The 12,807-nt window shown below is 31.2% G+C and overlaps 1 protein-coding gene across 3 annotated transcripts in view; it reads left to right on the top strand.

The window, feature by feature from the left end:
• AdamTS-A (ADAM metallopeptidase with thrombospondin type 1 motif A) overlaps positions 1 to 12,807 on the top strand; it is a 432,888-nt gene that overhangs the window by 245,592 nt on the left and 174,489 nt on the right. The gene's annotated exons all lie outside the window — the stretch shown is intronic.

The raw sequence follows: 12,807 nt of genomic DNA, 5'->3' as shown, positions 1-12,807 counted from the left end.
AATTTGCTTCTCTTAGAGGCTCCGCAAGCCAAATCTAAGGATCGGTTTATATGGGGGCTATATATAATTATGGACCGATGTGGACCAATTGCATGGTTGTTAGAGACCATATATTAACACCATGTACCTAATTTCAGCCGGATCGGATGAAATTTGCTTCTCTTAGATGCTCCGCAAGCCCATTTATATGGGGGCTATACGTAAAAGTGGACCGATATAGCCTATTTGCAACACCATCCGATCTACATCAATAACAACTACTTGTGCCAAGTTTAAAGTCGATAGCTTGTTTCGTTCGGAAGTTAGCGTGATTTCAACAGACGGATGGACGGACATGCTCAGATCGACTCAGAATTTCACCACGACCCAGACCATGTTGCATGGTCACCACCCAAAAATAACATTTTGCTCTTAAAACATGTTTGAGGTGATCATATTCCTTCTCTGGGTGTGGGATCTTAGAGCAATATTTCGATGTGTTACAAACGGAATGACAAAGCTAATATACCCCCATCCTATGGTGGAGGGTATAAAAATTATACCACCCGGGAGCCACCGTGTTGCAATAGTTAGCATGCCCGCCTTGCATATGTTACAGAAGGTCGTGGGATAGATTCCTGCTTCGGCCGAACACCAAAAAGTTTTTCAGCAGTGGATTATCCCACCTCAGTAATGCTGGTGACATTTCTGAGGGTTTCAAAGCTTCTCTAAGTGGTTTCACTGCAATGTGGAACGCCGTTCGGACTCGGCTATAAAAAGGAGGTCCCTTGTCGTTGAGCTTAACATGGAATCGGGCAGCAATCAGTGATAAGAGAGAAGTCCACCAATGTGGTATCGCAATGGACTGAATTGTCTAAGTGAGCCTGATACATAGGGCTACCACGTAACCTAACCTACCACCTAGGCAATCATGTCAAATGCTTTCAGAGACAACTATAAGGTCGATTACAGTCATTTCGATGTATTGGATGATACTATAAAGTGAAAAAATAGACACAATGAGTACTTAGGAATAGTGTTATCAATGGCGCCCAACGTGGGGCTCCATCAAGGAAAAAAGGGCTTACATTATTGTTGATGATTTCTTTACCGATTGTTTCAACCTGTATGGTCATTACGATTTTATGCTCGAGGTCCCAAGGGATTCTAACTGAGAAAACTAAGTTCGAAGGACTCTTAGTGAATAATATAAAGTCGATTATAGCCATTTCGTTGTATTGGATGATATTCGAAAGTGAAAACATAGACACCATGAGGGCAACGATGAGTACTTAGAAATAGTGTTATCAATGGCGCCCAACGTGGGGCTCCATCGAGGAAAATGGGCTTACAATATTGTCGATGATTTCTTTGCCCATTGGTTCATTACAATTTTATGCTCCGGGCACCAGGGGATTTTAGCTGTAGAGAGAAAACTAAGTTCGAAGGACTACATTTACAGGACCTTTAGAGATAATACTGCAAGTGCTCTTAGTGAAGAATATAATGTCGATTATAGACATTTCGATATATTGAATGATATTAGAAAGTGAAAACATACACACAATGAAGAAAACTATGAGTACCTAGAAATAGTGTTATCAATGGCGCCCAACGTGGGGTCCCATCGATGAAAAAAGGGCTTACAATATTGTCGATGATTTTTTCGCCCATTGTTTCAACCTGCATGGTCATTACAATTTTATGCTCGAGGCACCAGGGGATTCTAACTGACTGAGAGAGAAAACTAAATTCGAAGGACTACATATACAGGACTAAACATTATATCTAAAGGGATTACTGTCTAAAAGCGAAGTGATCATGCTTGTATCAGGTAACAATACAGACGATCATAGGATATTGTCGGTAATTTAATTTAATTTATGTCGCTGGTGGGAACAAATATTACTTTCTATTTGTTTTCAAATTTTCACCAAAAAATTAGCCACTCTTTTCGATTTCCAAAAAATGTCTACTTCCATACCAGATGTCGTTACCTAAGTAGACTGATCATAGAATGTAATGACAATATTATGACTGTAATGACAATGTTTACTAGTTTTTATTCAACCACAACTAAGTTTGCCAACTACACCTAGAAACTACTAAACTGTCATAAATTATGACAATGCTTTATAGAGTCTGCATTAGAGGTGGTGGCAAAGAATGTTGTGAATTTATTAAGAAAATGCTGTTAATTTGACAAGCGTAATAATTTCGTTTGAATTTTTAATCATCTTTGCAATTATTTCAGCTGTTTTTGTTTCGCTTGTCTAGTCTGCGGGAATGAAAAGTCAATGAAGTCAAATGGAATACATTACAATCGTTGTATTAAATGTTTGTTGATTTATCGTTTATACACTCAGGGAAAATTGTTTGTTAAAATAGTCTACGTATAGAAAATATAAACATTGATAACATAATACCCAATATTAAATTGTACATCATTCATGAAGATGATCAGATCAAATACAACCATATCAAAAAAAAACGGGAAGATACAAGTTCAATTGCCATATCGGAGGTCAGGCGAGATCGTTCAATATGGTAGCTGTATTAAAAAATATACCATCTACTAACTTCTTTGTTCGAGTGTATTTTATTCAGCAAACATAGAAATTGCCACACATGAATATGTTGCCAATGGTTTTTTGTTTGTAATTTTTTTCTTTTTGCTTGACTTCTCTTCTATTATGGTAAATTATAATTTATTGCTTCCTTATAGATTGATTAAGTTGTTTTAATTCATATTAATTACAATCATATTTTACACTTAAGTAGTTAGCAAGACAATGCACCATCCCATTCGTTTGCAACATAAAAAAGAGAGAAAATTTACTGGTATGCCTTAATAGAGATTCCATTAATAATAGTTCATTTATTTTTTCCAACTTAATTTTTAATAATTACTTGTTAAGGTATGATAAGGGTCATAATCGGAATCAGCTAATGGAAAAAAAATCAGATAGATTGTTAAAAAGGGAGGAAAAAAAACAATCTATATTTAAATGCATATAAATTCAAGTGGAATTTGGCCCACGCAAAATTTTAGAGAACCTTTCACCAAGCATGGTATAAAAAATTCTCCTGAAGACAATAACCAGAAAGGTGGTCATATACTAGCTTTGACTCAAAAGAACTCATAAAATATATTTGTATACTGTTGTGAGACTTATTTTAATTGTAATTTAAATTTAAATATAAATTTTAATTTTTATTTTAATATTTATTTTAATTTTAATTTCATTTTTATACCCTCCACCATAGGATGGGCTTGCGATCGCTCTAAGAGAAGCAAATTTCATCCGATCCGGCTGAAATTTGGTACATGGTGTTAGTATATGGTCTCTAACAACCATGCAAAAATTGGTCCACATCGGTCCATAGTTATATATAACCCCCATATAAACCGATCCCCCGATTTGGCTTGCGGAGCCTCTAAGAGAAGCATATTTCATCCGATCCGGCTGAAATTTGATACATGGTATTGGTATATGTTCTCTAACACCCATGCAAAAATTGGTCCACATCGGTCCATAATTATATATAGCCCCCATATAAACCGGTCCCCCGATTTGGCTTGCGGAGCCTCTAAGAAACGAAAGTTTCTTCCGATCCGGCTGAAATTTGGTACATGGTGTTGGTATATGTTCTCTAATGACCATGCAAAAATTGGTCCATATCGGTCCATAATTATATATAGCCCCCATATAAATCGATTCCCAGATTTGTCCTCCGGAGCCTCTTGGAGGAGCAAAATTCATCCGATCCGGTTGAAATTTTGAACATGGTGTTGGAATGTCGTCTCTAACAAACACGCAAGAATTGGTCCATATCGGTCAATAATTATATATAGTTCCCATATAAACCGTTCCCCAGATTTGATCTCCGGAGCCTCTTGGAGGAGCAAACTTCATCCGATCCGGTTGAAATTTGCAACGTATTGTTAGTATAAGGCCGCTAATATCCATGCCAAAATTGGTCCATATCGGTCTATAGTTATATATAGCAGATCCCCAATCACACAAAAATTGGTCCATATCGGTTCATATTCATGGTTACCACTCGAGCCAAAAATAATCTACCAAAATTTTATTTTTATGGAAAACATTGTCAAAATGTTATTTCTATACAAAATTTTGTCAAATTTTTTATTTCTATAGAAAAATTTTTTTTCCAAATTTTAGTCCTAAAGAAAATTTTTTCCAAATTTTACTTCTATAGAAAATTTTGTCAAAATTTTATTTCTTTAGAAAATTTTGTCATAATTTTATTTCTATAGAAATTTTTTCCAAATTTTATTTCAATAGAAAATTTTTTCCAAATTTTACTTCCATAGAAAATGTTGTCAAAATTTTATTTTGTCAGAATGTTATTTCTATAGAAACTTTAAACTTAATTATATACGTATTTAATCGGCCTTGATTAGTTTAATATATACTACGTATGGACTACCTTGTAATTTAGAAGACGATGTTAGAAAGTTTTAAGATACCTTGCCATCGGCAAGTGTTACCGCAACCCAAGTAATTCGATTGTGGATGGCATCTTCAGTAAAAGTTTCTACGCAATCCATGATGGATGGTACACAAGCTTCGGCCTGGCCGAACTTACGGCTGTATATAAAGGGTGATTTGTTAAGAGCTTGATAACTTTAAAAAAAAAAAAAACGCATAAAATTTGCAAAATCTCATCGGTTCTTTATTTGACATTTACTTTTTGAAGATAATTTCATTTAAATGTTGACCGCGGCTGCGTCTTAGGTGGTCCATTCGGAAAGTCCAATTTTGGGCAACTTTTTCGAGCATTTCGGCCGGAATAGCCCGAATTTCTTCGGAAATGTTGTCTTCCAAAGCTGGAATAGTTGCTGGCTTATTTCTGTAGACTTTAGACTTGACGTAGCCCCACAAAAAATAGTTTAAAGGCGTCAAATCGCATGATCTTGGTGGCCAACTTACCGGTCCATTTCTTGAGATGAATTGTTCTCCGAAGTTTTCACTCAAAATGGCCATAGAATCGCGAGCTGTGTGGCATGTAGCGCCATCTTGTTGAAACCACATGTCAACCAAGTTCAGTTCTTCCATTTTTGGCAACAAAAAGTTTGTTAGCATCGAACGATAGCGATCGCCATTCACCGTAACGTTGCGTCCAACAGCATCTTTGAAAAAATACGGTCCAATGATTCCACCAGCGTACAAACCACACCAAACAGTGCATTTTTCGGGATGCATGGGCAGTTCTTGAACGGCTTCTGGTTGCTCTTCACTCCAAATGCGGCAATTTTGCTTATTTACGTAGCCATTCAACCAGAAATGAGCCTCATCGCTGAACAAAATTTGTCGATAAACACATTTCGAACCGAACACTGATTTTGGTAATAAAATTCAATGATTTGCAAGCGTTGCTCGTTAGTAAGTCTATTCATGATGAAATGTCAAAGCATACTGAGCATCTTTCTCTTTGACACCATGTCTGAAATCCCACGTGATCTGTCAAATACTAATGCATGAAAATCCTAACCTCAAAAGAATCACCCTTTACTTGTTTCAACTTATTTTTTTTTTTTATAATTTCTTGTTAAGGTATGATAAGGGTCATAATAGGAATCAGCTAATGGAAGAAAAAATCAGATAGATTGTTAGAAAGGGTGAAAAAATCAATCTATATTTAAAAGCATATAAATTCAAGTGGAATTTCGCCCACGCAAAATTTTAGAGAACCTTTCACCAAGGATGGTATAAAAAATTCTCCTGAAAACAATAACCAGAAAGGTGGTCATATACTAGCTTTGACTCAAAGGGACTCATAAAATATATTTGCATATTGTTGTGAGTCTTATTTTAATTGTAATTTAAATTTAAATATAAATTTTAATTTTTATTTTAATTTCATTTTTATTTTTAATTTTAATTTAATTTGAATTTTATTTTTAATTTTAATTTCAATTTTAATTTTAATTTTAATTTTAATTTAATTTAATTTGAATTTTATTTATAATTTTAATTTTTATTTTTATTTATATTTTAATGTAATTTTGATTTAAAGTTTGATTTTAATTTTAACTTTAATTTTTATTTAATTTTAACTTGTTAGTCCACTTGTTTTAAGTTTAATTTAAATATTAATTTTAATTTTAACTTCATTTTAATTTTTAATTTAATTTTATTTTTAATTTAAATTTGATTTAAAGTTTGATTTTAATTTTGGTTTTAATTTTAATTTTAACTTTAGTTTTTATTTAATTTTAATTTAATTTATAACTTTTGTAGGTTTTGATTTCAGCTTAAAACCATGCATTGACTAAACTACTAGTGTAGCTTAACCAGAGGAAAGTATGCTTGTCAAATTTATTTGGTCAAAGCCCTATAGTTTTTAATAAAAAATGAATGAACTTAGTTTCAATTTAATTATAATTTTAATATTATTTTTATTTTTAATTTAGTTTTTTTTTTGGTAATTTAATTTTGATGTTAATTCTAATTAAAATTTTAATTTTAATATTAATTTTATTTTATTTTTAATTTAATTTTAATTTTAATTTCAATTTTAATTTTAATTTGAATTTAATTTTAATTTTAATTTTATTTTTAATTTAATTGTGATTTAAAGTTTGATTTTATTTTTTTAATGTTAATTTTAATTTGGATTAATTTGATTTTAATTCTAATTGTAATTATAATTTCAATTTTGATTTTACTTAAATATAAATTTTGATTTAGATTCTAATTTTAATATTATATTCCATTTCATTTATTTAAACTAGTTTAATGTATTGTAATTGCACGTTTTCTATTGTTGTGTTTTTGTTTTTTTATTTCTTGATATATTTAATATACTGTGTATATATTTTGCCGGTAATGCTAATAATAGCTATGTACATATGGTGATCTTTAAATATTTACCAGCAACATTGTAGTCCGGAGCAATTAATTTAGTTTAGAGGTAATATTGCTACAGTAAAGTCCGATTCCCCTCACCATTCTAGAAACAAAGTGGTAGCTGTATAGGAGATATTCATATTTACCAAATGTCTACACCAGTGTCTATACCCCTGCAATTATCATCAATGGTCTAATGACATACAATTTTCAGTTGTTAATAGACTTTGAGCTGATACCGCCTGGAGTGCTCCTTTTTTTCAATTGGTTTCGATTGGGTGCTGTTATAGTTTGAGGAGAAAAATTAGTGACTGCCTTGATAAATAGCTGAAACATGAGAGGTTGTGAATTTATTTCAATTTTGATTTATAGGTGACTGATGAGAAGTTAGGTGATTTGTATGAGATTTTGACCTCTCACTAAACGTATTTATACACTAAATTTATACAGTTCAACCTCCCTGATCCGGATTACAGTCACGGTTGCTACAGCTGGTAGAATTCTACAAAAACTGGTAATTTCATAGATTAGTAGAATTGCTTATGTTTTGGTAGATTTTCTAAAATATTCCTTTCCAACTAAGAGGTACTTCACAAATTTTCTATAGAAATAAAATTTTGACAAAATTTTCTATAGAAATAAAATTTTAACAAAATTTTCCATAGAAATAAAATTTTAACAATTTTTTTTTTTGTGGAAATAATATGTTGACTGAATTTTCTATAGAAATAAAATTTTCACAACATTTTCTATACAAATATTTTTTTTGGTTTTTTATTGTTGGTTTGTACAACAATCATATTTGTTGTTTTGATCTCAACTTTAAAACCATTGCGTTGACTAAACTACAAGAGTAGCTTAACCAACAGAGGAAAAGAATGTTTGTCAAATTTATTTGGGCAAAGACCTATAGACTGCAAGATGGTTGGATGTACGCACGTTTCGGAATTACCACATTCCTCATCAGCATCCTCTACTTGCAGCAAAACAAAATTTTCAAAATTTTCCACAGAATAAAATTTTGACAAAATTCTCTACAGAACTAAAATTTTGATAAATTTTCTATAGAAATAAAATTTTGATAAATTTTTACATAGAAATAAAATTTTGACAAATTATTCCATAGAAATAAAATGTTGACAAAATTTTCTATAGAAATAAAATTTTGACAAAATTTTCTATAGAAATAAAGTTTTGACAAATTTTTCTATAGAAATCAAATGTTTTCGGAAAGTTCACTTTGGGTTGAGTGAATTACCCGAATCTATTCTGATAATTGGTTGATAGTTTTGCTGCAAGTAGAGGATGCTGATGAGGAATGTAGTAATTCCGAAACAGCTGTACATCCAACCATCTTGCAGTCTATAGGGCTTTGCCCAAATAAATTTGACAAACATTCTTTTCCTCTGTTGGTTAAGCTACACTTGTAGTTTGGTCAATGCATGGTTTTAAGCTGAAATCAAAAACAAAAATAAGAAATTAAAGTTTGACAAATTTTTCCAAAGAAACCATATTTTCATAAAATTTTCTATAGAAATAAAATTTTCTGTAAAAGTAAAATTTTAACAAAATTTTCTATAGGAATAAAATGTTGAAAAATTTTTCCATTGAAATAGAATTTTCACAAAATTTTTTATAGAAATAAAATTTTGACACAATTTTCTAAAAAAATAAAATTTTGATAAAATTTTTTATAGAAATAAAATTTTTACAAAATTTTCAATAGAAATAAGGTTTTGACAAAATTTTCTATAGAAATAAAATTTTGACAAAATCTTCTAAAGCCTTATATTTTTACAAAATTTTCTAAAGAACTAAAATTTTGACAAAATTTTCTATAGAAATCAAATTTTGACAAATTTTTTCTAAAGCCTTAAATTTTACAAAATATGCGAAAGAACTAAATTTTTGATAAAATTTTCTATAAAAATCAAATTTTGACAAATTTTTCTAAAGCCTTAAATTTTTACAAAATTTGCGAAAGAACTAACACTTTGACAAAATTTTCTATAGAAATTAAATTTTGACAGATTTTTTTCATAGAAACCCTATTTTTACAAAATTTTCTATAGAAATAAAATGTTCTATAGAAGTAAAATTTTAACAAAATTTTCCATAGGAATAAAATTTTGACAAAATTTTCCGTTGAAATAAAATTTTGGAAAAATTTTTTACAGAAATAAAATTTTGACAAAATTTTCTATAGAAATAAAATTTTGACAAAATTTTCTACAGAAGTAAAATTTTAACAAAATGTTAAAAGAAATAAAATTTTGACAAAATTTTTTATAGAAATAAAGTTTTGAGAAAATTTTAATAGAAATAAAATTTTGAGAAAAATTTTCTATAGAAATAAAATTTTGGAAAATTTTTCGACAGAAATAAAATTTTGAAAAAATTTTCTATAGAAATAAAATTTTAACAAAATTTTTTATAGAAATAAAAATTTGACAAAATTTTCTATAGAAATAATATTTTTACGAAACTTTCTATAGAAATAAAAATTTTACAAAATTTTCTATGGTAATAACAATTTGACAAAATTTTCTATAGAAATAAAATACTGACAAAATTTTCAATAGAAATAAAATTTTGACAAAATTTCCTACAGATATACATTTTTTTACAAAATTTTCCAAAGAAATAAAATTTTCTATAGAAATAAAATTTGGAAAAATTTAGAAATAAAATTTTGACAAATTTTTCCATTGAAATAAAATTTTTGCAAAATTCTTTATAGAACAAAAATTTTGACAAAATTTTTTATAGAAATAAAATTTTGACAAAATTTTTTATAGAAATAAAATTTTGACAAAATTTTCTATAGAAATAAAATTTTGAAGAAATTTTCTATAGAAATAAAAATTTTTGGAAAATTTTCTATAGAAATAAAATTTTGAGAAAATGTTCTATAGAAATAAAATGTTGACAAAATTTTCTATAGAAAAAAAATTAACAAAATTGCAGTGTTGCCGGGCTTTTTTAAGTCAAAAAATGGGTTTTCGAAAGTTGGGATCAGTATTGATTTTCATTCTGGGTACAATAGTCAATACAACCTTTAAGAACTTGTCACCTGTGTTGAACAACTCGTTGATGTTTTTAATAAAAACATAAATAATAAAAAAAAAAAACAATCTTCAAAACCTAAAGATGAGATTAATCTTTTTTGTCGTTGTCGTTCATATGCCTTGTATGGTACTTGAAAGTTCTTAAAGTTTTTAATTACATTTTTGAAGTAGATAAAAAATTTATTGATTTTTCCTGCAGAACAGTAGTTGGCAGTTATTTTCTCTTGACAAAGCATAAAAATACTAAAAAATATAATAATAATAAAATGAATTATTTTGTCATTAAAATCCACTCCTATCATTTCACCTTCCTTCCATATTTAAACTTGACTTGTAAGTTATAAAGACAATTTAATTATGCATGAATGCCATCAATTTCAGATTTATGACATCGTAAAATCTTTTTTATATATTTCCATTTTGAACCGCTTGCAAAAAAAACAAAAACAGAAACCCCAAAACACCAGTAGTCCAAGTCTCAAGATTAAATAAATAAAACACGGTATTAATAATAAATGGCAACAGCAAAAAAAATAAAACAATATAAATTTCTTTATTATATACTAAACAAACAAAAAATGGTTCTATATTTAAATTAAGAATAAATTAACTGACAATTGTCAGAGACCGAGTAATGAATTAAAATCACACCCTCCTGTACCTGGTGTTTGGCTAAAAAGGCGCAAATTCTCCTTCACCAGACCATACCTAATGTCTGGGTGATCAATTACCACAACTTAACGGCCATTCATTTATTTACTCGCTCACTCATTCATTCGTCTGTCTTTAGGTGAATTGGACATTTTGTGATTTTATTGCAATATATTTTTGTTTTTATTGTTATTAATGGTTGGGTGTCAATGCGATTTCCCAACTGGCACACGAGAATTCCAAATAGCAGCCACATGGTTACGTTAAGTCTGCGGGAGTGCGATCGATGTCTACGAACGAAAATGCAAATTAAATAGGAAAGGATTTTGTGGACATAGGCGAATTTTAGGGGAGCTAAAATAAAAAGAAATATTACAAATATCCTTTAGGCTCGATAATTTGTTTTATTTCCATTAAGGAGGTTGACATCACTGACAATTCGATTTGATGTTCGAACTTTGAGGCTTCATTTCAAACACTGAAAAAAACTTCGCCTTTCCATTTAACTTTGGAGAAAGAAAGATTGCATGTCAAATGCTAACATACTGATCACCAATTAATAGGCCTCAGTTTCGGCGATCACCTCTTCATTGCACCCACTTCTTTTCCCTGCGAGCATCCTTTTGAGGTCTGAGAACAAGAACAAGTCGCTGGGAGCCAGATCTGGAGAATACGGTGAGTGGGGAAGCAATTCGAAGCCCAATTCATGAATTTTTGCCATCGTTCTCAATGATTTGTGGCACGGTGCGTTGTCTTGGTGGAACAACACTTTTTTCTACTTCATATGGGGCCATTTTGCCGCGATTTCGACCTTCAAACGCTCCAATAACGCCATATAATAGTCACTGTTGATGGTTTTTCCCTTCTCAAGATAATCGATAAAAATTATTCCATGCGCATCCCAAAAAACAGAGCCCATTACTTTGCCAGCGGACTTTTGAGTCTTTCCACGCTTCGGAGACGGTTCACCGGTCGCTGTCCACTCAGCCGACTGTCGATTGGACTCAGGAGTGCAGTGAAGGAGCCATGTTTCATCCATTCTCACATATCGACGGAAAAACTCGGGTGTATTACGAGTTAAATATTGATGAATGATATAACCAACACGTTCCTTTGATATCTTTAAGGCCTCTGCTATCTCGATCAACATTTTACGGTCATTCAAAATCATTTTGTGGATTTTTTTGATGTTTTCGTCGGTAACCACCTCTTTCGGGCGTCCACTGCGTTCACCGTCCTACGTGCTCATTTCACCACGCTTGAATTTTGCATACCAATCAATTATTGTTGATTTCCTCATTATCAAGCCAAGTTTTTGCTTCCACCGTATTTTTTCCCTTCATAAAACAGTATTTTATCAAAACTGGAAAATCCTTTTTTTCCATTTTTTTTCACAATAACAAAAGTTGCTTTACAAAAGACGCTCTATCTCACCAACTAATTGACTTACAGACGTCAAATTTTGACACGAATCATTTGAAGGTTGGTACTATATAAAAATAATATACATTTAATACTAGCGACGCCATCTATGTGTCAGACCGGGAACTTATCAGCCAACCTGTTATGTGTCAGACCGGGGACTTATCAGCCAACCTGTTGGAAAGAATCTTAAGATGCTGAGAGATTGTTCTAGCTGATTGGTTGACGGCCGAGTGGTGCTTAGATTAAAATTTCAGTCTGCAGGTCACGTGCTGACATCTTGGTCAGCGATTCCAACGATAAGGCTTTTGGCTCCAAATTAAGACTACGATTCAAATACTCTATTGGTCTGTATTTCATTAAATAAAACTTCAATCTGCAGCTTAAATACTGCAAATTTGGTAGCAATTCCAGTTCAGCGGCATAGACTCACTCTATTTAAACCATTGAAGTTTCGTTCTGAACATAGGGACCCAGTCTGCAGTTGAAAAACTGAGATTTTGTTCTAAATTTCCGTCCATCTGTAATTCTATCACGTTAGCATCAAACACTGGGATTTAGATAAGAATTTCTAAAGCCGAGACGTTGATCTGCTGTCGACACATTTAACTTCAGACTACATCAACCACTAGGGTCGCAAATAACAAAACTGGACTTCCGTTTTGGTATTTCCCGGAAATACCCAAATTTCTGGCGGGCTGCCCCAAGACCATTCCCTTTCGCCCATTTCTCCGTTATCCGGAGGGCTCTCTGTATAATATCTCTGATGGGAACATTCCACTGACTGATAGCGCCACATCATCTGCGTA

The sequence above is a fragment of the Haematobia irritans genome, chromosome 1 (assembly GCF_050003625.1).
Source record: "Haematobia irritans isolate KBUSLIRL chromosome 1, ASM5000362v1, whole genome shotgun sequence".
Taxonomy (NCBI): Eukaryota; Metazoa; Arthropoda; class Insecta; order Diptera; family Muscidae; genus Haematobia; species Haematobia irritans.
This window is presented reverse-complemented; position numbering and strand designations above follow the sequence as displayed.